Raw genomic sequence first — 26,194 nt, forward strand, 5'->3', positions numbered from 1 at the left:
TCAAACATAACCTATAGCATGATAAGCATATCAAATTTCAGCTCATTTGGATCAAGGGAAGTAGGTCAATGAAAATCAGAAAGGCAAGGCAAGTTCAAGCATGCTCAAAGAAGTCAACCAAACATGTACCAACTTCAATAAATCATAAAACAGTGACAACATGTGATAAATGAATGGGATCAAAACCATGACAAAGCTCAAGATGTCTACTAATCACATGTCAAATTTCAAGTTCATCCAATAAAGTATGAGAATTTCACAAATAATATGAGATGATGTGTCACAAAAAGTCAACATATGACCAAACAGGGGAGAAAATCCCAAACAATTAGGAAATGCCATCAATAATTCCAAGACAATTCACATGTAAACTAGACATCCATAAGCACATTCATGCAAAAATTCAAACCAATTTGAGTTCATTAAGCATGGTATTAAAAATCATGAAGTTGGACATCAATGGTGTGACACAAATTGTCACACCCTAATTCAAAAAATCATAACTCACAAACCAGCAATGATAAATTCACAACCTCTACACCAAAATCACCATGAATGTGTCTAGTTTAAGCACAAAAAATTTGGAAGCCATTGGATAAAGCATCATCATTTCACAATTGATTTGGCAAAACATACATAAAATGGACACATGTCACAAACCCTAGCACAATTAAAAATCCATTCATGCAAAAAATCTGGAAAAAACATGATAAAAAACTAGAGATCATATAGAGCATTTTGCAAAAAGTCCCATGAATTTTGAATCAAACATGAATGTGATATGATTTTTCAAAGATGAGCATCAAAATGAAATAAACATTGAAGAATAACATGGATTAATGGAACAATTGGGCACGGAGTGGCATATTTGTAAATATGTGGAACTGTTAATGAAACGCGGCGTGGCGGACAGAGGCGTGGCACGCAATGATTTGTCATGGGCAATGGAATAGTGCAACAGCATGCAAACAGCAACCAAACGCGTTTACTACAAGAATTCTGGGCATTTTTAGGGTTTGTGAAGCTACAGGACATCATCATCTTCATTAAAAAATCGTGAAAAAATTTTGTTCCAGAAATGAACAATAAGCACGCCATTAGAACCATCAAACATCACACAATCCAAATCCAACAATCATTTTCATTGAATCGAGCTACACAGTATGCATCATGCAAAAATACATTTCAACATCAAATTTCCAATCAACATAACTTTCATATTACTCAACCATTTTCAGTGATTTAAAGTTTAACATGACCAGCAAAGTAAGACCTATCATAAGCATAGCATGGTTTAGTGAATAGAGAGATTCGAAAATTTACCAAAGTTGAAGAACAGTTGTGCTGCAGTCGTTGTTTGGTCGTGAATGGCTGAAATAGTGGTTGTACAAGCTTCCAGATGATGAATGGAGGAGGGAGTTTGGCTCAGGAATGTTCAAGACAGCTCAAATCGAAAATGACCATGGAAGAGCTTTGATGTAGCAGAGCTGGATCCTTGCTTACAGTAGAGAAATAATGCTCACAAATGCCTCCAACGTGATGGTGAATGATGACGCAACCAAGGCTGGCTCGTGTTCTTTTGAGATTTTTCAGAAAAATTCAAGGTGAGCCAAAAATGAGAATGAGAGGAAAATGCAGTTTTGGTCTGTTTTAGTGAGAGTGGCTAGGGCTTTTCAGCAGGAAATGGAGAATATATATGCTGTTTAAGGTTTGTATTAGTTGGTTAATGGAAATGTTAAGCACAATTTGCATAATGAGTGTTTTTGCTAATTTGTGCATTTCCACTCAAATGACATGCCCATGTGCTAACAGCTGCGAATTGGGCCTTTGGACAAACTCAAAACATGATTTATGATCAATTGCAAGTGGTAAAAATGGTTGGAATTGGTTATTTTGAAAACTCATTTTTCCACCTCACTTGAATTAATTCATGCTACTTCAAAAATGCCATTTTGATTGGTGAACTTTTGGTGAATTATGATGACATATTTGGAAAGAGGGCATCAAATGTGACTTGTAGCAAAAAACCCCACCCAATTTGGCCAAATGGTTTGGAAGTTATGGCCTTTTGAAGTTCAAAATTTTTTGAGAATGATTTGATCATAACTTGCCAACCATACATGGGAATTGAGTGTTCTTGGACTTTTTGGAAATGGGAGAACAAGATCTTCAACTTTCATGTTGGGCAAAAATTCATTTGAAGCTTGTATCATGATGTAATTTTGAGGAGAAGAAGTTTCCATTTTTGGCAAATTCCAATTACAGGTCAACTTTCTATTTTTGGAAATTTCTTGTTTGACTTCAAATTCTTCCATGATGATGTTTGACATGATATATGAGGCTTATATGGACATGAATGAGACCTCTCAGACCAATTCCCATCATCAAATCACTGATTAAATGCTCAGTTGACCAAGGTTGACTTCTGTTGACTTTACTAGGGTTTTGCTTGACTGAACCATGTTCTGATGAATTCCAAGCCCCTACCACTTGATATCTTGATTCAAAATGATGTCACAACTCATATGAACTCTTGATGAATGATCATGGTGCCCAAATTCTTCAAGAATGGCCACCATCCACTGTTTAATGGCTGATTTGACTGTTTGACTGATGATTGCTTCAGTTGCAAGTAACATGGTTAGATGACAATATTTTGTACTTTTGGTTGATAAACAGATGAAAAGCAATGATATACAAATGCAATACATGCTTGGTGATCAAGAACCACACTCACAAGGTGACCCACCCACTAGGAGGGAAGCTAGGGCATGCAATGATCCTTGAGGCCATGGTATGATATGATATGGGCCATGAGGGATCTTAGGGCCAAAATTGGGGTCTTACAGGTATGACCCCCAAAAAAATAATTTTTATTTTCTTTATCGCGTTCATTCTTATTTACTTTTGTTTATTATGTTTAATTCATAATTGCATATTATCTCTGAATCAAGTTTAAATCGATTAATTTTTTATCATGTATAAACCAATTGTTATATTTGAGTTTTGATCATGATGGTTTAAATCAAAATCCTAAGTTAGTGAAACGAAAACCATAGGTGATATCAACTAAAGTCATGTAGGAAGTGATATCTCAAACGATTTTGAAAAACTTGAAAAACTGAGATTTCTTGTGTGTGATTCAAATCACTCACAATCCATGACGAATCCATCATAATAGAGGCAAAACAATTAAATTTGGGTGTCTGTGATTCAAATCACAAGAATACACCTTATTCAAATCATGCTACTCTATGATTCGAATCATAATTTGCACATGATTTGAGTCACAAACATCTTATTTTCCTCTGCCATGTCTGATTTGAATCAGGCTTAACACATGATATGAATCATGAACCTCTTTGACTTGAATCAAAGATCACATGATTTCATAATGAGACCTTGTTTCACACTACTTGCTCACTTGACTCATCTCATGAAATGCACTTGACTCGAATCTAACTAACTTTTCTATCCATTTTTTATGCTTTATCTCCGGCACATATAAAAGCATTTTGTCATATCATTCCAAAAAAAAACTATGTGAATTTCATAATCAACATTGTGGTTTTCTATGAAAACCATCACCGTCTATTTTTGAAATTTCAAAAATCTTACATGAACTTCTTTCATCTTCAACCTCAGTTTAATTTCAGATCTTGATAATGAGATATGTGTAATTGATTGAATGAGACATTATCTTGAAAGTAATCGCTCTTGAAGATTTGGTTGATAATTTCAAGTAGATTGCAAGTTTGAGGTTATTGTCATTGGGGTTGACAAAGTCCAATGACAATGATGATGATCCTAAGGGAGCGTATAATAGATCACCTATTTTCAAATACAAAAATTATAATTATTAGAAAGTGAACATGTACGTACACTTATTATCAGTTGACAAAAATCTATGGTGTGTCATCACCGAAGGACCATTTAGCCCTACGAGTGATAATGATGTTGATAAATATCCTAAGGATTGGAGTGATAATGGGACCAGAAAGACTTCATATGATTTGAAAGTGAGGAACATACTTATCTCCCCTTAAAGGGAGAAAATATTATACTTAATTTCACATCATACGAGTGCTAAAGATATGTAGGATGCTCTCAAAACCCTTTATGAGGGAACAAATGACTTCAAGGATTCTAAAATCAATATGTTTACAAAGGAGTTTGAACTATTTCATTTGGAACTCGGAGAATCCATGGATTCCATGCAAACTAGATTCCTCCACTTAATTGACAAGCTAAGCAACTTGGGTAAAAACTTTTCTAATAAAGATCGTACTAACAAAATAGTGAGATCTATGTGCAGGGAGTGGCAGCTAAAGTTTACCGCTATAAAAGAATCACATGATCTTACTACTTTATGTCACACTCTAAATTTTGCCCACCATTTTATCTGCTCTTTTTATTTTAGGGCGCATTTTTGTGTCACTTGTGTTATCTGAAACATTGGACCTCTAACTATGTAATTTTCACTTTGGCTGAGCCTTTGGATCTTGACTGAGTCATTCTGGTTCATCTGAGTAATTTTGGTGCATCTGAGTCACTTTACATTTTGTCTGAGTCATTCATCTAAGTCCTTTGTTTATCTAAATAAGTTGCATGTGTCCGAGTCAAAGGTCAACACACTTGACTAAAAGTCAAATGGGATCATTTTGACTTTTTGTTAATTTATTTTAATTTCTAATATAGCCCCTTTTTATTTCTTTCATTTTTATTATTTAATCATTCTCATTTAGTCATCTAATTAGTCATTTAGTCATTCTTATTTTATTTTAATTAGGCTAGTCTTTTAATTTCTTTTTAGTATTTGTTTTTTGTTTTTTTTTGTCCCAAGTCCTTGAGTCAGCAAACACCAAAAACATATAGACAACTTGCCAAAATGAATCAAATCATATAAAATTAAAACTTTATTAATCCACATATTATAAGAGATTTCTGTTACGTTTGAGATTTCCTCTTTCATACAAACTTAAACCCCAAAAAAGAATCTGATTCAAATTAAAATAAACCTAATATAATCTTTCTAAACTAGAGAAATTAGACTTAATGCAAATCTAGTTCAAACCCTATATATACCTAAGATATTTACAGAGAAAAGAAAGAATAAAATTACATACAAAAAATATACAAAATCCCCAAAAAAATAATCTAAAACTAAAGGTTTGTCTTCACGCCAAAGGAAAACTTTGCCATAAGCCCTAAAGCCTTAGCCCCTGTGTCTTAGAAGCACCTCGCACAGGAAGGAAAGGAGAAGAAGTCAGAAACATAAATAGAAAAAATAAAAAGAAATAAGAAAGAAAGAGAAAGGAAACTGGAAAGGAATTTACTTGAGGTGTCCACGGCACGCCAGGCCAGTACCTCTTTTCATCACTGAATATGGTTGCATATGTGTTTTTGATATTTGGAATTGGTTAGGTTTTGTTTATTTTTGTGTTTGAATCATTGTATAAGGTGGTATGGGTAATGTTTGTTTGGTTTAGGTTGATTTGAGATGGTTTTTGGTTAGTCATAAGAGGATTAGGGCTTTTTTAGTTTTTTTGATTTCACCTGAGATTTAGTGTTTTGTTGTTTGATTCACATTTAGGGTGTTTAGATAAGTGTTTGGGTGTGATTTTTGTTGAATTTGGTTAGGTTTTAGTGAAATATGGGTTAGATGTATGAAGTTTTAAAGGTTGATGATGAACACGATGAATATTCATTGCTTTCTAGGTTGGTAGACGATGGTTCAGGTTGAAGTTTATGTTATTAGGTTTGGGTGTTATTCGTATTCATATGAACCCAATGAATATGGTTGAATACGATGGTCTTAAGGGTGGTGGCTATGGTGGTAAACATTATTTTTAGTCCATAAGGATGAAACGTTTATGACTTTCATTGATTTTGCTAAGCCTGTCTAAAATGTTTTTGGTTTTAAAATTATCACTCTCTGTAGTGATCATATTGGTGAATTTGTAAACCATCATTTTCAAAACTTTTTCACCAAAATGGGTTTGCTCATGATTTCTCATGTTTGAGAACTCCACACCAAAATGGTGTTGTTGAGCATAAAAATTGTGATATTGGAAGATTTAAGAAGTATTAATCGAGTAAAGATTATTCATAAGAGTTTGACATTATGTTGTATACAAGATCCATATAGGAGATTTTATATTTATCATCATTATTGTGCATTGGTGGTTGTATGAACTCTTTTAAATATTTGTCAAATAAAAAGGAACAGTGCAGGTTCCAATGGGACCATTGAAGAGTACATGTATGCAAAGCAATGACGAACGCCGAAGTACTATATATCCCAGTGTCATCTCTCTCCATTACTCTTTTATTTATTTTTCGTAGTACTTGCATGCTTAGTTATTTCAATTCTAGCGTAGTTTATCATTTATTCAATTGGTTGAGATTTATTACGTAAGCTTAGGTTTTTTTAGAATTGGGTACCTTATCGAGTTGAAGTGGTGATTAAATTCAGAGAAACAATTGAGGTTAGAATTCCTTAACATTGAATCTTTGTATAAATACATCTCATGGATTATACAACTAAATCAATTGAATACCTTGTGTATCATCATATATTCATCTTTGGAGTTTGTGAATCGATTTAGTGTTAACTTGATCATATTTTGAAAAGTATATTTTTCATATTTTCACTTCAAACCTTTCGTGTGCATATTTTGAAATATCTTTGATACCTTTTGAATAAGCAGTTGAGGTTTTTACAATGGTCTATTCACCCCTCCCCCCCCCCCCCCCCCCCCCTCCCAAGGCCATTTTTATACTTCCATATTCATACCTAATAATTGGCATCAAGAGTTGGTCTTTTGATTGTGTCTAATCGACATCCAAAAGTTATGAATAAGGTGGACGACAATGATCTTAAGGGAGAAAATAATAGAGCACCTATTTTAAAAGGCGAAAATTATACTTGTTGGAAAACGAACATGTATGTACACTTATTATCAGTTGACAAAAACCTATGGTGTATGAAGCTAGCAGAAATATACCCGAACGCATCGCACGCTCGAACATACAACAAAGTCTCCATTGAACTTTATTTATTCCTGAAGGTAAGGGAAATATCGATAAAACCCGGGGAAAAAGAAATTGGGTAACGAGGTCGGTTATGCAAGGGGAAGGTATTAACACCCCTAACATACGGTGTACTCAACGGGAACCGTTTTGATTGTTCTTGCACCAATGGGTGTTATATATAAGGTTTACTCGCGAAAGAATAAAGGGAAAGAAAAATAATAAATAGAGTGCTCAGTGAGGATCGGGACCCTCATGCCTATGTATCCTTATAGTGCAATGAGGAATTCAGAGCTCCGTAGTTCATAGAACTAAAAACGGCAGGAGAAAAGAAATTGTGATAACATATATGGTATGAAATAAGAATAATGTGATTTGAACTCCAAAAAGGGAGAAAATTTGAACCCAAGAGTAAAACTGGCATTGACCAATATGTGGGATAGCCGAAAGCGTCTGCCACTATATATGGTATAGTCGAAAACAAAGAGAATTAAGTGTTTGTGTACGAGACAAACAACTCTTGGTTCATTAGGTGACACAAGATGGAGTTCAAAGAGATAGTGTATTTGGCTCAAAGATAACAGTATATCACATGAAGTGAATGGCTCAATGATTGAAGGTAGTATTATGAGTACATCATAGAGATGAGTGGAAAAGTGACCGAAGTAACAAAATTAAAGGATTTGGTAAGAGTGACTGAAAAGGTGTAATTTGGAACCAAATGTCAGGATATATTTGAATTCATAGGACGAATCCTCCTCCCATGAATGCTCAATGTTGATGTACGGTTCTGGTTCAGAATAATTTCTCGCATTTTGCAGAACGAGAGTTTTTGCTGCAAGTTCCTTTGTATAAGCTTCAAAATTTGCTAAGCTATCAGATATTTCATCTTGCATGATTGTCTTGACCTTGCATACAAACAAAAAGAAAAATACCTTAGTAGCATTGCACTAGATAAAACAAAAATTAAATAAAAATAAAAATAAAAAGAGAAAGAATAGGAAAAAAAATTAAGAAGAAACAAAAATAACTAATTACAAAAAAAATATTTATAATTGAAAACAAATAAATAAAAAAATTAAACGTTGCACAAGTATCGACTTGTTGAAATTATCAGAAGTCCCCGGCAACGACGTCAATGACTTGATGACTTCTTGGCAAGTGTACCGATAATATCGCAGTAATAAAAAAATCGAATCTACATGGACAAATATTTAACAAGACAACATTGTGCAATGCGTAAAAAATACTAAATCAATGGGGCATGGGGTTAGAGTTTAATTGCAAAAAGAAAATAAAGTGTTTTATCAATAACACGAAAGCGGTCAGGTTGTGTATAGAATCCCTTATTTCTTTACTATTTATGTTTGACGTATTACATGAATGATATGAACACTATAATTCCACAACGATTTAACAAAACCACTATACCCAATCCCTTGGTGTATAGCTCACTAATGTATACTCAAATTTTTTATCCCTAGTCCACCAGCATAAGCACGATTAGGTAATCCAATATAATGTTAATTCCTAAGCCACTACTCGAGGTCTCCTATCCTTATTCAACTGGCGTAAGCACAACAATTGCCCTAGGTCCAACACATAAACTAATTCTCAGTATTCCCTAGGCCCAAATACCGATTAAAAGAGTATCTCATATAAAAATCATAAAGAATAAGGTGCGATTGAATAGAATTATAATTCAAATTATTCGTTTTTAAAGACTTCAGAATGGATCATAACACGTCAGGAAAAATCCATAAAAAGTACCATTGCGTGCGTTATAATCAACATTGTGCACGCGATGCTAACTTTACTTTTATATCATGTGCGCGATGGCTTGCATGATTATTTCAGTAGTTGCACGCTTTTGGCCCATTTTTTTCACCTAATTTTGACCAAGTCCTTATTTCTCCATACTTAGTTATTTTTGCATCTTTCTTTGGCCTTTATTCTTCATTTTTGCTCCTCTTTAAACGTGTTTTAATCCATTTCTTCGACCAAAAACATGCAATACCAAAGCGTCATCACTCCACTTAATGAATAAACTAAGCAATTTGGGTAAAACCTTTTCTAGCAAAGATTGTACTTACAAAATATTGAGATCTATGTGCAGGGAGTGGCAACCAAAAGTTACCGCAACAAAAGAATCAAATGATCTTAATACTTTGGATTATACAAAACTGGTTGGAAAGTTAAACGAGCATGAGTATGAACTAAAATGACTCGCCGATATCGAAGTAAAGTCGAAAAGAAAAGGGAAAGGTAAAGGAGAGAAACATGATCTTTCTTTGAAAGCTTCGTCATCTAAAGGGAAGAAGTCAAAGGAATAAAGTGACAACTCTGACGAAAAAGCTTATAAAAAGGAAGAGATATGTTTATTTTTCAGACGCTACAATAAATAATTAAAGAGAAACAAGCTCTAGCGTTCCGACAAAGGACTAGTAAATTTCATAAATACTCACTCGCCCAAGAAAGAACACAAGAAAAATGATGATGATATCCCATGTTACGAGTGCACAAAATTTGGACATTATAGAACTACCTGCCAAAGTGTCACAAAACATCATAAAATTAAAGATAAGGAATTCTACAAGACGAAAGGAAAAATCTCCAAAGATCGTAGAATCTACATCATAAGGTAAGAAGAGGATAAGAGCTCCTCTTCCAATTCTTGCTCAAGTTTAGATGATAAGTGTGCCAAATTTTGTTTGATGGCACGTAAGAAAGGTGAAACTTCAAAGGCATATACTTATGAACTTGATGATGAATATTCTTATAGTGAATTGTCAAAAGAATTCAATGACATGTATGTGGATTATATAAAAGTGTTTTTAAAAAATTCTTTCTAAAAGAAATGATTTTAAAACTTGAAGAGGAGATAAATCATCTTAATCGTGCTTTAGAATCTCTTAAGGAAGCGCATACATATCTAATGGATGAACGTTATAATATTTCAAATACTTTAGTTGAAAGGATAGAAAAAGTAGAATGTGTTATGTGTCTCTCTTTAAAACTTGAAATTGAAACTCTCAAGGGACAACTAATTATACTACCTCACTCTCCGTAGTGATCATGATGGTGAATTTGTTAACCATCAATTTCAAAAAATTTGCACCGAAAATGGGATTTCTCATAATTTATCATGTTCGAGAACTCCATAACAAAATGGTGTTGTTGAGCGTAAAAATCGTGATATTGGAATATTCAAGAAACATTAATTAAGTAAAGATTACGTAGAAGAGTTTGACATTACGCTATTTACAAGTCAAGATATAGATAGGAGATTTTATATTTCTTAGCATTATTGTGGATTAGTGATAGTTTGAATTATTGTTTTGTCAAATAAAGAGGAACAACTCAGGTTCCAATGGGAAACCATTGGAGAGTGCATGTAGGCAAAGTAAAGACAAACCCCGAAGCACTATAAATCTCGATGTCATCTCTCTCCCTTACTCTTGCATTTAATTTTCGGAGTATTTGCATGGTTAGCTATTTCAATTCTTGTGTAGTTTATCATTTATTCAATTGGTAGCAATTTATTACATAAGGTTAGGTTTTGTTAGAATTTGGTACCTTATCGAGCTGAATTTGTGATTAAATTCTGAGAAACAATTGAGGTTAAAATTCATTGATATTGAATTATTGTATAAACACATCTCATGGATTATACAACTAAACTAATTCAATACCTTGTGTATCATCATATATTCATCTTTTGTGTTTGTGAATCGATTTAGTGTTAACGTGATCAAGTTTAGAAAATTATAATTTTCATATTTTTGCTTCAAACCTTTACGCGTGTATCTTTTGAAAAATCTCTGAGACCTTTTAAAAAGTGATTAATTTGTTTAGGGTCTATTCCTTCCTCCTTTATACTGTTTTTCTACTTCAATATTCACACCCAACATCCATTTGACATTTTCTACTGTTAGTGCATTGATCCTCTGCATGTACTCCTAAAGACCTCTTGGATGAGAATGTGTGGCCTTCCATCTGGTGGCCCGTGGCAATCAATCAACGATAGGACTATGATCACACCTGTCACAAATGGATGGGAAATGCTAGTATATCTAATGCTGCACAAGAAGAAGAAATTAGATATACAAAATGTCTTTGATAAATAAAAAATAAATAAATAAAACATAATATTTATTCATACCTGAAATAGACTCATATAACCAGCAAATTGCCTCGTCTGAAAGACATATGCATATCTAAGTGCATCTTAATACCATCAAAGCAACACACCCCATGCATAATTGAGATGCTCAAGCTCAAAATTTTGAGAGATGTCTCTAGCATCAATGTATGCATGAATATTATCTGCTAAGATAATAAATCCTACAAGATGCAACATGTATATCCTAGTGGCCACCTTATACATAGAGTGATGCACCAGAGTCTGGTACATCTCATGTAGCCAAAAGAACCAGAAGTGAGAACCCATATTAGCCCTTAACTCCTCCTTGATCGTCCTCTTAGTAACCCATAAGAACATCCCAACCATAATACATACAAGCTCTTGGTTAATGACAAAAGTGGTAAAGAAGTCACATGTAAGAGGTGTCATACCCTTAAAGTTATCCTACCTTCATATAACCTTCATAACCCTAATCCATAAGCATATATTCATCATACATCATCTCATGTGCATCTACACCCATAATGAGCAAGCTCAAACTCAAGGCATGGTGTTCATCTGAAAGCATCAAGACCCTTTGATCAGGTTGAGGTGTACCCAAGCCACCTTAACCCTAACCTTCATCCTCAAGCATCCTTTTACCTTGGAGGATCACTCAAGTCATTCCACTCATCTCTAAAACACTAATTGGATGGTGATCCCTCATCAAAGACTTTGAAGATTCATCTGGGTGATCCATGGACCTAAACCCTAGTTTTTGATCCTCAATGGCTTGTACAAGTCATCATCCACTTTGTTCTATGGCCTTACCTTTGAGGAGACATAATATCCAAACTTTATTCATGCCACAACCTTGCGAATCACTTCAAGACACCTTTTGCATCCCAAACCCTAATTTGTTTGACTGTGGTCTTTGATGAAGCTTGTGATCCAAGAAACCTTAATTTTTGAAACCCTTTGCCTCTCTTCCTTGCCTCACTTGATCACCTCATCATCCATAACCTCATTGACATTCAATTCAAGCTATTTTCAACCACCATCCATCAAGCAAACATACATTTCATCCATGGAACAAGTTCTTGTTTTGGTCTTGAATCATCAATTTCAATTCATTTATTTCCTCCATGAACTTGACCTATAATCATCCCACCAAGCATCAAAGCTTGTTTTCTATCAAGATATAACCATTTGAGCTTCAAACATTCATCTTGGTGCCTTGAAATTCAAGAAAACTCAAAATGGAATCTTTTAGGGTATGTTGGTTCGTCTTGTTTTGGCAAGTTTAGCCCATCATTTGGTCTAAACCCCATAATTTTTTCTCCTTTCAACCTTTTAAAGATATTTTTGATTTAAATATCCTAATCGAATCCCTATTCAACTTTTTTTCAAGGTCCAAGACCTAATTCATTGAGCAACGACCTCAAATTTTGGATTGGCCAAGCTGGTCAAGGTGCCTAGTCATGCCTAGAAGCATGTCCATGACTTCCACTTTCCCTCAATTCCATTTGGATATTACAAATCCTTTTGATCTGGTTCTTTTTGCAAATTTTCAAGGGCATGGCAAAGATTAAGTGGCCTAAGTTTCATGCAAAATGCACGAGCCAAATTTATTTGGTCCAAGTTCAAAGTTGGTGATTCATCATGCTGCATAACCGAACCAACATCAGTAAGATTTTTCATAATCATGCATTACGTCTCTAAACCCTTTTGTTTTGATCCCTTTTAATCCCAAAAATGTTGTAAACATTACAAGATACAAAATGAAAGTCATCTTGGGTGAAATCAAGTCACATGGGGGCCAATCCGAACCAAAGTAAAAAAGGTGATTTTTCCCAAAATGGACAAAAACCTAAGGTACCTCAGCATTGTTTGAGCCACTCTTGCTTCACCTAAAGAATGCTAAGTACATAACAACCTGAGTGGAGATGAATTGTAGGCAAAAGCTTAACTATCCTTGTTTAACAAACGTCCCATTTTGTTATTTTTTGATCTTCCCTTTTTCTGAAAAAACCACCTCATTTCTCCCTCAAAACAACTCCAACACATTCCCTATAAATAGGGGATGGTGTTCCTCTTGTTCACCAAGCTTCAAGAGCTAAAAAACCTTTGTTGCAAATTCACACTTCATCCCCCAAAACAGAGTTTTGGTTTTTGAGTTCCAAGTCATTTCAACCCCACTTAAGCATTCCAAAACCTTCACACAACATCATTCAAGTTTTCTGAAACTTGAAAATCACTTGAAAAAACCTCACCTCTACGACCTAAACCCGTCAGAACCTTCATCAAAAACTGATTCTAATAAGGTAGTTACCTTTACCATTTCTCTTCAAACAAGTTACCAACATACGCCATTTCACTCTATGATGCTAAGCCTTATGGTTTAAGCATTGATTGCTCAATATCCATCACTCAATTTTAGTTTTAGGTATAAGTTGTCGTTTAAGTTCTTGGTCAACACGCGTGTTAGTGTTCTCTCGTGATCAGGAGCATTCATTTGTTTTACTTTTCATTAGTTATTTCATTTGAGGGTCTTGATTTGATCCATGTGAATTTTTAGTTAAATCTTTTTTATTCTATTTTGTGAAGCGCATTCCTTATCACCATAGGGAGATTGACCAAGTGGAATGGGGGTTGACCCCATGACCCCAATGTAAGACCCCAATTTTGACCCTAAGATCCCTCATGCTATCTCATCATATGCATTGGCTTTGGGGTTACACCTTGGCATCCTCCTTACCCCTCATTCATTGGGTTTGAATTGGGAGAGGTCACCAAGCACTTTTGATTGTATCATACTTTTTTTTATTATCTACTAACCAAAATAACAAAAACATGTCTATGTATAGTTTTACTTCTTTTGTAAGTAGTGTGTGCATCCATCAATGCCTCACCAAGCTCACATCTAGGTTTTGAGACCCTTAATGCAAGGAGATCAATCAAGATATGTTTCAAATTGTCTCTAGACATAATATATGAATCCCCGTGATCTTCATTTATCATTTTGATCAAAAATTCATCAAGAGTTTGAAGCTTGTTTGCCTTGGAAGCCCTAATTCATATGGGTATCTTGTGTAACTTCCTCAGCAAGTTTCTTCAACAATTGGGTAAATATATCAAGGTATACTTCACTATACATCATCATATACATATATGATCCTCCATGAGTCCAACAGATCAAGATAACTTCAAGTTTGCAAGTTGGTTCATGATGGTTGACCGGAGAAAGTCAACTTGTCAAAACTGGGGTTCCCTAGACCCTATCTCCTACAATTTTTGTCATATGAAAATCATTCCAAGAGCACAGTTACTCCTTATTACATTACAAACAACATCCATGTTGAGGTCAAGAGCTAGTTTTTGCTTGGAAAGTCATTTTTTATGGTATTGTGTGAACCCTAGTTAGGAGGTCAAATTCCAAGGACCATAACTTGCTCATTTTTTATGAGATGAAGGCCATCCAAGTTTCATGATTAATTTCAAGATTTATTATCCAACTTTTATTCTTTGAGAAACTTCAAATTCAACCTACAAGGGCATGCTCCAAGAGGAAACATTATAGGTCATTTTGGACCATTACCATTGAACAAGATATTTTCCTCAACTTCTAAAATCCATATCTCCTTCATTATAAATCTAAATAAAGTCAAATTTGTGACTGAATTTAAGAGGTTTGAAAGAGATACAATTTTTATGAAGGAACGTTTTCCATTTGAATCCCATAGAAAAAGTCATTCAAGGTGGAAGAAGTGAACATTTGGTTTGGTACTTAGAAAAAATTCATTTATGTTTGATTTTCCAAACTTCCACCTCAAAATGTATCATGATCCAAGCTTCAAATGGAAACGTGTTCAACATGAAAGTTGTTCCCCTTGATCTCATCTTTCCAAAACGTCCAAGATCACCTCATTTGGCTAAAAATTGAATGACGTACGCATGGCTTTTCTTCAAGGTTCCATTTGGATGAATCTCATTACCATTTCCCATTTCCAATTTCATGACTTCATGACACACTTTCAGCATTGCTCATTATCATTTTTGGACCTTTTGACATCATTTGATGGGCCTATCACACGCCCATTCATTCATGCAAGGGAGGATTTCTGTTTTTGGCATTTTGATGGAAGTGTGTGGAAATCAATTGCATTGCCTATAAATACAACCCCTTCTACTCAGAATTGAGGACACCTTGCCCAAGCTTTGATCCTGCAACCCTACCATTCACCATTAGAGGATAAACTTGAAGGTTTTCAATTGAAAATTTAGTTTCAATTTCACTTCTGTTTTGAAGTTGAAACTCCAAGAATTCTGAAAGGATGTCCACAAAGTTTAAATCTTCTAGGGAGCATCGGGATACTTATGCTGAAGAACACAAAGCCTCTGAAGTTACTTCTACAAAAACTGCTTCTGGAAAGATTGTTCCCTCAGAAGCTCGTCTTCTTACTGTTGCTAACAGTTCATCCATCCCAACAACAACACTCACTTAAGATATCCCCTTTCCACATACTTCTTTACAAGATCACTCTCTCCCTTTCTCTTCTCCCCTAACTACTGATCCAAATGTCACAATTCCACCACCCTTACCATCTACTTCTGAAATTCTAACCTCCATTATCTCACCAAAACCACAACCAATATTACCACTTCACCTCTTATCACAACTCACTCAACCAGAAAACCATTCCTCAAAATGTCTTTTTGAAACCCATAACCATCAATCCCTACCCACTTTGACATCCATATTGTGGAATCTGACATTGATTCTAATATTGAGTCAGATCTTGAGCTCATAGCCCTTCTAGACAGAAACCCTCAACCCTACTCTAACCAAACACCCTCTCAAACAAATGTTCACCCTAAACCCTTGGATGAATTATCTTCTCAGTTTAAAGGCGAGGTTGCTAGCAGACTTAACGCTTTCACTGAGGCTTGCACTTCTAACGCAAACCTCTCTGAAGTGTGTGCTCTAACCAACAACCTTAGAAGTTTGATAGAAGTCATCTATAAAGAGTTATAGATTGCTTTCCTGAAGAAAGCTAAAAGGAACTTTCATGCTAGACTCTCTAGTATTGTTAAACCCTTATTTCAGAAGGTTCTTCCAATGCTTCTACTATTTACTCCATAAGTGACTCTGTAGGTGTTTAATTGGGTGCATTGTATGGTAAAACACTAGCTGGATTCTAATGTCTTGACTGATGTCATGACATGCTGTGGAGGTGTTTGTTTGACTGCATTGTATGTTAGAATATCTAGCTGTACTCTGATGTCTTGGTTGATGTCATGACATACTTGAGTAGTATACTGCAGGATTAGCTAATACAGGATTTATTGAATGTCAAACTGGATGTTATGACATTCATCCCTGTCAGCAGATACTGAGGAATAGAACAGTTTGTGTTCTGTTAGAACTCAGTATTTATTTTCAGTCTGGTTATCAAGGAAATACCAGACCTGGCATAAGGCCTACTGTCTGAATGTCAAACTGGATGTTATGACATTCATCATTGACAACATATACTGAACAATAGGCAGAGTGGTTTTCTGCTACACTTCAGTATGTATCTCAGTCTGTTCTTCAGGAGGATAACAGACCTGATGTAAGGCTCTATGTGTAAATGTCAAATTGGATGTCTTGACATTTATTATTGTACGCTGATACTGGGGTAGGGACAAATTGGTCCTGTACAGTTCAGCAAATTTGTACAGTCTGTTTTCAGGAAAAACAGACTTAGCATATGGTCCTTGATTTGGATGTAAAACTGAATGTTGTGACTTTCATTCCTGACAGCGTATGCTATATTGTAGGTTGTTTAGTTTTTCTGTTTCAGCATTTTTCTCAGGCTATTCTTCAGGGATTCAACAGCTGAGAGAAAATCCAGGAAACCAACAACCAAGCTACAATTAATGAACCTAACAAATAGCATATTTGTTAGTAACCTAGATGTGGAATTTAGGGGAACTCGCGTGACCTTAATTTCAGGAAAATACAAGTACAAGGCCCAAGTGCTGCAATATAAAATGATGGCAATCCTTCATTCAGAACTGGGGATTTTAGGCGTGAAGATTTAGTGTGTCCATCATACTTCACTGTTGTATTTTTGTGTGTTTTGTATTAGACATATCTTGTAAGCCAAGCTATTATCACTGAGATGATAGCATTGGTATAGGGTGTTCATTGAGTTGTAAGTGTTATGTCACTCTAAGCTTTTAAGCGTGAGTGCTGTGTATCTTGATCAAAGTTGTTAAGCACAATCAAGAGTTGTTTGAAGTGTGACTTCACAAGTGTCTTTAATAGTAACTAAAGGTTGTAATCACTGAGGTGATTGAGGGGGAGTGAGTAGGAACTCTGATCTTAGTGTAAGATTGAAATTACATTGGGTAGGTATTAAGTGATAGGGTTAAACAGTTGGTTTAAGGTCTGAATTAATACTACTAATAGTGGATTTCCTCCCTGGCTTGGTAGCCCCCAGACGTAGGTCATGTTGGACTGAACTGGGTAAACAATTACTTGTGTTATTTACTGCACTTACTTTTAAGTTCTGCATAATTCTTGTCTGCACAGAATCGGATGTCATAACAACCCGTGTGACAATCGAAAGTCTGATAACTAGAATTTCAATTGGCATCAGAGCGGGCACCCTGCCTGTTAATTTCTGGGTGAGATTTAGGGAAGTTACTTTCTAGTACCATGGACAAGGATATAGGACACTCAAATAGACCACCCATGCTGGATGGTTCTAACTATGATGACTGGAAGCCTCGTATGATAGCCTTGTTAAGGTCTCTAGATAGAAAAGTCTGGAGAGCTATCAACAAAGGATGGGAACATCCAACGAAGACAGGTGAAGATGGAGTCAGTGTGCAGATTCCTGAAGAATAGTGGGACAAGGAGCAAGAGGCATTAGCCCTTGGAAATTCTAAGGCCTTGAATGCATTGTTCAATGGAATCAGTAAGAACATCTTCAGACTGGTGCACCACTGTGAGCTGGCTAAGGAAGTTTTGGATACCCTCAAGATAACTCATAAAGGTACCTCCAAGGTGAAGATGTCCAAACTTCAGATGCTGACCACCAAGTTTGAAAATCTGAGGATGAAAGAGGATGAGACTATTCATGACTTTCACATGAATATTCTTGAGATTGCAAACACCTCTGATGGCTTAGGTGAGAAAATGGCTGAAGAGAAACTTGTAAGAAAGATTCTCAAGTCATTACCTAAGAGATTTGCCATGAAGGTCACTGCAATAGAAGAGGCTCAAGATATCTGCATCATGAAGGTGGATGAGCTTATTGGTTCTCTCCAAACCTTTGAAATGGGCATGTGTGAGAATGTTGAAAAGAAGAACAAAAGCGTAGCTTTTGTATCAAATACTGAAGAGGAGTCAGAAGCAGGATATACTGGAAGTGATGAAAGCATATCAGAAGCCATAGCCATGCTTGGGAGACAGTTCAACAAGTTCGTGAAGAAGATTGATCAAAGAGGTAGACCAAATGTCAAGAACATCTCGTCTGACATCAGGAAAAGATCAACTTCTGAAGAAAAGTTCAACCAAGGCAAGGGAATCCAATGTCATGGATGTGAAGGCTATGGACACATTAGAGCTGAATGCCCTACTTACCTCAAGATGCAAAAGAAGGGGCTAGCTGTCACATGGTCTGAGGGAGATTCTGAAAGTGAATCTGAAGGAGAATCTGCTAAACATGTCACTTCACTAACGAGTGTTTGTGCCACTGATGATGACTCAAGTGCAAATGAACTTACCTTTGATGAACTTCCTGCAACTTATAAGAAGCTATGTGTCACCAGTGCAGAAGTGCGTGTACAAGGAGAAAAGCAGAAGAAGCTCATCAAGGAGCTGGAAGATGAGAGACAGAAGCATCTGACAGTCATAGAGGATCTAAATGGTGAGATAATCTTGTTGACCTCCAAGCTGGATCAAATGACTAAATCCATCAGAATGTTGAATAAAGGAACTGACACCTTGGAAGAGATCCTAAAGGTGGGACAGAAGTCTGGAACCATATCTGGTTTAGGCTTTGTGAAAAAATCCTCAGCTGAACTCAAACGCCCAAAGGCTAAAGTTCAGAAATTCAAGCGGAGGTCACACCCAATGTCTCAACATCAGGGAACCAGAATGAATAATCATCAGAAGAGGAAATTCCAGAAATGGAGATGTCACCACTATGGTAGGCTTGGCCATATAAAAGCCTTCTGCTACAGGCTTCATGGTTACCCTAACCAAGCCCCTCATGTCAGACCTAAGCATAAGACATATAGGCACTATGTCCCCATCAAGAAGCGACAATGGTATGCTAGGTTAGCTCACACAGCTCTAAGGGCATCTACCAGAGAAGACTGGTACTTTGACAGTGGCTGCTCAAGACATATGACTGATATGGAGAATATATTGGTGGATATACAACCGCACACTGCCAGTTATGTGACCTTTGGTGATGGTGCTAAAGGAAAAATAAAAGGTGTGGGTAAGCTGGACTGCTCTGGAGTCCCAGAACTGAATAATGTACTGTTAGTAAAAGGACTGACGGCCAACCTCATCAGCATAAGCCAGCTGTGTGATCAAGGATACTATGTTCAGTTCACTAAGGAGCTATGTGTTATGTCAAATGGAGATAATCAAGAAGTTATGAGAGGATCCAGATCCAAAGATAACTGTTATCTGTGGGAACCTAAGCTCTCAAACTTTTCCATAATATGCTCCTCAGCCAAGGAAGAACAGGAGGTGAAGCTGTGGCATAGACGCCTTGGTCATCTACACTTAAGGGGAATGAAAAAGATCATATCCAAGGAAGCAGTTAGAGGAATCCCAAAGCTGCTTATTGATGAAGGAAGAGTCTGTGGAGAATGCTAGGTGGGCAAGCAAACCAAGATGTCTCATCCGAAGCTAGGACATCCTACAACTTCCAGAGTTCTGGAACTGTTGCACATGGACTTAATGGGACCTATGCAGGTTGAAAGTCTGGGTGGAAAGAGATATGCATATGTGGTGGTTGATGACCATTCCAGATACACATGGATAAACTTCATCAGAGAGAAGTCAGATACATTTGATGTCTTCAAAGACCTGTGCATCAGACTTCAAAGGGAAAAGGACAGTTGTGTTGTCCGAATTAGGAGTGATCATGGTACGGAGTTCAAGAATTCCAAGTTTGATGAGTTCTGCTCGTCTGAAGGAATAAGTCATGAGTTCTCCTTTCCTATAACTCCTCAGAAGAATGGAGTAGTTGAAAGGAAAAATAGAACTATTCAAGAATCGGCCAGAGCTATGATTCATGCAAAGAAGCTCCCTATGCACTTTTGGGCTGAAGCTATGAATACCGCTTGCTATGTTCACAATAGAGTCACCTTGAGAAAAGGAACCTCCTCCACTCTGTATGAAATATGGAAAGGCAGAAAACCCACTGTGAAGTACTTTCATATCTTTGGAAGTAAATGCTACATTCTCACAGATCGTGAACAGAGAAGGAAAATGGATCCCAAAAGTGATGAGGGTATATTCCTAGGATACTCAACTAACAGCAGAGCATACAGAGTGTTCAACTACAGGACCAATGTCCTGATGGAATCCATAAATGTTATTGTGGATGATAAAGAGGAAGGAATCGATGTCATAGAGGATGTTGGAACATTCCTTGATACTACAACAGACATACCAGTCAAGTCTGAAGAAGTACAGGAGACCCCTACTGAATGTGAGGTAGATGCACCCACCAAAATGCCATCTATCAGAATTCAGAAAGACCACCCTAAGGATCTTATCATAGGAGATCCCAATAGTGGTGTGACTACCCGATCAAGGGAAATTAGCTCAAATTCCTGTTTTGTATCCAAGGTTGAACCAAAAAATGTGAAAGAAGCCCTGACTGATGAATATTGGATCAATGCCATGCAAGATGAACTGGAGCAGTTTAAAAGGAATGAAGTATGGGAGCTAGTTCCACGACCTGAAGGGACTAACATCATTGGTACCAAGTGGATCTACAAAAACAAGGCTGGTGAGAAAGGAGTAATTACTAGGAATAAAGCAAGACTAGTAGCTCAAGGATATACTCAAGTTGAAGGGGTTGATTTTGATGAGACATTTGCACCCGTTGCTAGGCTTGAGTCCATCAGATTGTTGTTAGGTGTAACATGCATTCTGAAGTTCAAATTGTTCCAAATGGATGTGAAGAGTGCATTCTTAAATGGCTACTTAAATGAAGAAGTCTATGTGGAACAACCGAAAGGGTTCTGTGATCCTAACCAACCTAAGCATGTGTACAAGTTGAGGAAAGCCTTGTATGGGTTGAAGCAAGCACCTAGAGCTTGGTATGAAAGGTTGACTGAATTTCTGACCTCAAATGGATACAGAAAAGGTGGGATAGATAAGACCTTGTTTGTGAAGGATGAAGATGGCAAAATCATGATTGCTCAAATCTATGTGGATGATATAGTTTTTGGTGGAATGTCAGAGCAAATGGTAAAACATTTTGTTCACCAAATGCAATCTGAGTTTGAAATGAGTCTGGTTGGGGAACTGACTTATTTTCTTGGAATGTAAGTCAACCAAATGGAGGATTCTATGTTTCTCTCCCAAAGCAAGTATGCCAAAAACATAGTTAAGAAGTTTGGTATGGATAATGCTAGGCACAAGAGAACTCTTGCACCTACTTATCTGAAGTTAACCAAAGATGATGGAGGGCCCAGTGTTGATCAATGTTTGTATAGAAGCATGATAGGTAGTCTTCTATACCTAACTACAAGTAGACCTGACATTTCCTATGCAGTTGGAGTGTGTGCTAGATACCAAGCAGAGCGCAAAGTGAGCCACTTGAATCAAGTCAAGAGGATTCTCAAGTACATCAATGGGACGTGTGATTATGGGATGCTGTACTCACATGGTTCTGAACCTGTCCTATCTGGGTACTGTGATGCTGACTGGGCTGGGAGTGCTGATGACATAAAAAGTACATCAAGAGGATGTTTCTTCTTGGGAAACAATCTCATATCATGGTTCAGTAAGAAGCAGAATTGTGTATCTCTGTCCACTACAGAGGCTGAATACATTGCAGCTGGAATTAGTTGTTCCCAACTGGTTTGGATGAAACAGATGCTCACTGAGTACAATGTCTCTCAAAATGTCATGACATTGTTCTGTGATAATCTCAGTGCCATCAATATTTCCAAGAACCCCATCCAACACAACAGGACCAAATATATTGACATTAGACATCACTTCATCAGAGATCTGGTGGAAGACAAAGTGATTACCTTGGAACATGTAGCCACTGAACTCCAACTGGCTGACATATTTACAAAGGCTCTGGATGCTACTCAGTTTGAAAACTAAAGGGGCAAACTGGGAATATGTCTCTCTGAGAACTTATAGCAACCAATGATGTTTGTGATGTATTGTTTAATATCTCTTCCTATGCACCTGCAGGAGTTCAAGGACAATGTTCATGCAGGAGTGGTTCTGGATGTCAGACACAAAGTCATGGCATCTGATATGGTGGTACCTACTATAAAGCAAGAGTGTGTGACTACTTGATCAAAGCTATGAAGCAAGATCAAGTGGGTGTTGACTTGGTTGAAACTGTGAAGTAAAACTAAGTCTGTAATTCTGTCATTTATGTGTAACTCTGTTTATGTGGATCTGTAATTTAAAGTGTTGCTTTGGCAACATTTTTGACAAAAAGGGGGAGTAACAGGTGATACCCCAGGACAACAGATTGTTTTTCTTATTGCTAAACAGATATTCAGGACAGATATTCAAGATCCTCTAATCTAGAGGTTGTGCTGCAGCAGATGTTCCACTTCTATGAGTGTGAGTGTGTTTATGTGTGCTGCAATTAGAAGTTTTTATTTAACTTCTGTATGTGTGCTGCTATGTGAAGTTTTTATTTAACTTCCTTCTGTGTGAGTGTGCTGCTACTCTGAGTGTATTAGCTAGGTAAATTTCCTGCTAGATGTGTGATTTCCGCTGCTATGGACTCTGTTCTGAGACCAAAGTGTTTTAGCCAAAAATTTGCCAAAGGGGGAGTTTGTAGGTGTTTAATTGGCTGCATTGTATGGTAAAACACTAGCTGGATTCTAATGTCTTGACTAATGTCATGACATTCTGTGGAGGTGTTTGTTTGATTGCATTGTATGTTAGAATATCTAGCTGTACTCTGATGTCTTGGCTGATGTCATGACATACTTGAGTAGTATACTGCAGGATTAGCTAATACAGGATTTATTGAATGTCAAACTGGATGTTATGACATTAATCCCTATCAGCAGATACTGAGGAATAGAACTGTTTGTGTTCTGTTAGAACTCAGTATTTATTTTCAGTCTGGTTATCAAGGAAATACCAGACCTGGCATAAGGCCTACTGTCTGAATGTCAAACTGGATGTTATGACATTCATCATTGACAACATATACTGAACAATAGGCAGAGTGGTTTTCTGCTACACTTCAGTATGTATCTCAGTCTGTTCTTCAGGAGGATAACAGACCTGATGTAAGGCTCTATGTGTAAATGTCAAATTGGATGTCTTGACATTTATTATTGTACGCTGATACTGGGGTAGGGACAAATTGGTCCTGTACAGTTCAGCAAATTTGTACAGACTGTTTTCAGGAAAAATAGACTTAGCATATGGTCCTTGATTTGGATGTCAAACTGAATGTTGTGACTTTCATTCCTGACAGCGTATGCTATATTGTAGGTTGTTTAGTTTTTCTGTTTCAGCATTTTTCTCAGGCTATTCTTCAGGGATTCAACAACTGAGAGAAAATCCAGGAAACCAACAACCAAGCTACAATTAATGAACCTAACAAATAGCCTATTTGTTAGTAACCTAGATGTGGAATTTAGGGGAACTCGCGTGACCTTAATTTCAGGAAAATACAAGTACAAGGCCCAAGTGCTGCAATATAAAAGGATGACAATCCTTCATTCAGAATTGGGGATTTTAGGCGTGAAGATTTAGTGTGTCCATCATACTTCAATGCTGTATTTTTATGTGTCTTGTATTAGACATATCTTGTAAGCCAAGCTATTATCACTGAGATGATAGCATTGGTATAGGGTGTTCATTGAGTTGTAAGTGTTGTGTCACTCTAAGATTTTAAGCGTGAGTGCTGTGTATCTTGATCAAAGCTGTTAAGCACAATCAAGAGTTGTTTGAAGTGTGACTTCACAAGTGTCTTTAATAGTAATTAAAGGTTGTAATCACTGAGGTGATTGAGGGGGAGTGAGTAGGAACTCTGATCTTAGTGTAAGATTGAAATTGCATTGGATAGGTATTAAGTGATAGGGTTAAACAGTTGGTTTAAGGTCTGAATTAATACTACTAATAGTGGATTTCCTCCCTGGCTTGGTAGCCCCCAGACGTAGGTCATGTTGGACTGAACTGGGTAAACAATTACTTGTGTTATTTACTGCACTTACTTTTAAGTTCTGCATAATTCTTGTCTGCGCAGAATCGGATGTCATAACAACCCGTGTGACAATCGAAAGTCTGATAACTAGAATTTCAGACTCCACCTCCTTTTCTAATTCAGACCAATATGGTTGCTTCTGAGACTACTATTGAAGTTGGAAGTGACTATGGGGTCAAGGTTGTGAGCGAAAATATGCCTAATCCTTATTTTAATGATGTCAAACCTTTCTAATTGCCCATAACGTGTACTTTGGACAATATCATCATATCATAGAGTGCATTCATCCTCTAACATGTTCAAAATATAGGTTCAAGATGTCCAAGCATATATGAGCATATCATAGATGTGAATCACACACTTGATCATAGTAAATATCCTAGGTTCATAAGATATCAGTTAAATTGGTCAAAATACATCTCAAAACTCATTTTTGGGAGTTTAAGACCTGTGAGTCGACTCATGACTCGGAGCGTAACTCTCGAGTCTGAATAGGTCAAGTCACAGGCCGACTCAATGACTCAGAGCGTCACTCTCGGGTCTGAACAGTTCGAGCCACAGGTCGACTCAATCCTGGGAAAACTGAATGAGTCAACTCATCCACATGTTGCATCGACTCAATGCCTATTTTCATTTGAACCATGTAGTCACGAGTCTGAACAGGTCGAGTCATAGGTCGACTCAATCATAGAAAAACTCTATTTGAGTCGACTCATCCCCTGTTTGAGTCGACTCATCGCCTGTTTTACTTGAATAATTTTGCCTTGGATCCATACAGGTCGAGTGGCCGCTGCTTAGACTTAATATTCTGATGTGTAACTTTGCAAAATAATTTTCTTATGTTTGTTATTTGGTCCATGCATCATATAAATATTCAAGTGTATCTTCTTCAACATAAAAGAAGAAAAGTGAAAGATATACACCAAAGTGCTCATCATCTTCATTCTTCATTGCATTTCTCAATAAGCACACATAATAATCTTTGTTGAGCATTGTGCATTGCTGTTGTGATAACGTCCAAATAAGATTGACTTGTCTTAGTTTGGTTTGAGACTTTGTGTGGGGTTTTCTTGAATAAAACCATTAGGGTTTTGTCCTCCAAGAATTGGGGGGTTTTGCACTAACCTTTGCTTCGCAGATTCAGCCGAGTGAAAAGTTTGAAGAACGGTGGGTTCAATCAAACAAGTAACGGTAACCGGAGGATTATGAAGAAAGCTTTGGGTTCAAGCGACTTGCGTTCGAAATCATCCGAGCTGAAATTTTGGGGAATGTGGCATTCTTGCAATAAGGTAGCGGTAACCAGAGGTTTGTTCGAACCGCTTGAAGGACTTGGTTCTACTCGAATCAAAGGGAAAGAAAAGAATAGGAGCTGCAACAACTCTAGGGGTTGATTGGTGTAGATCATTTATTCTCTTGTATTGACTTTGTAACGTGTTAATAAAAACATCTCAATTCTAGATTTAGAATTGAGGGAAGACGTACCCTAAGCGAGGAAGATAGGGGAACTGCCTCAACAAATCCGATCTTGTTCTCTCTATCTTTTAACACTTTAAATTCTACATTAATTACGGTTTGTGTGAAATTAATAGTA

This window comes from Lathyrus oleraceus, chromosome 1 (genome assembly GCF_024323335.1).
Source record: "Lathyrus oleraceus cultivar Zhongwan6 chromosome 1, CAAS_Psat_ZW6_1.0, whole genome shotgun sequence".
Classification (NCBI taxonomy): domain Eukaryota; kingdom Viridiplantae; phylum Streptophyta; class Magnoliopsida; order Fabales; family Fabaceae; genus Lathyrus; species Lathyrus oleraceus.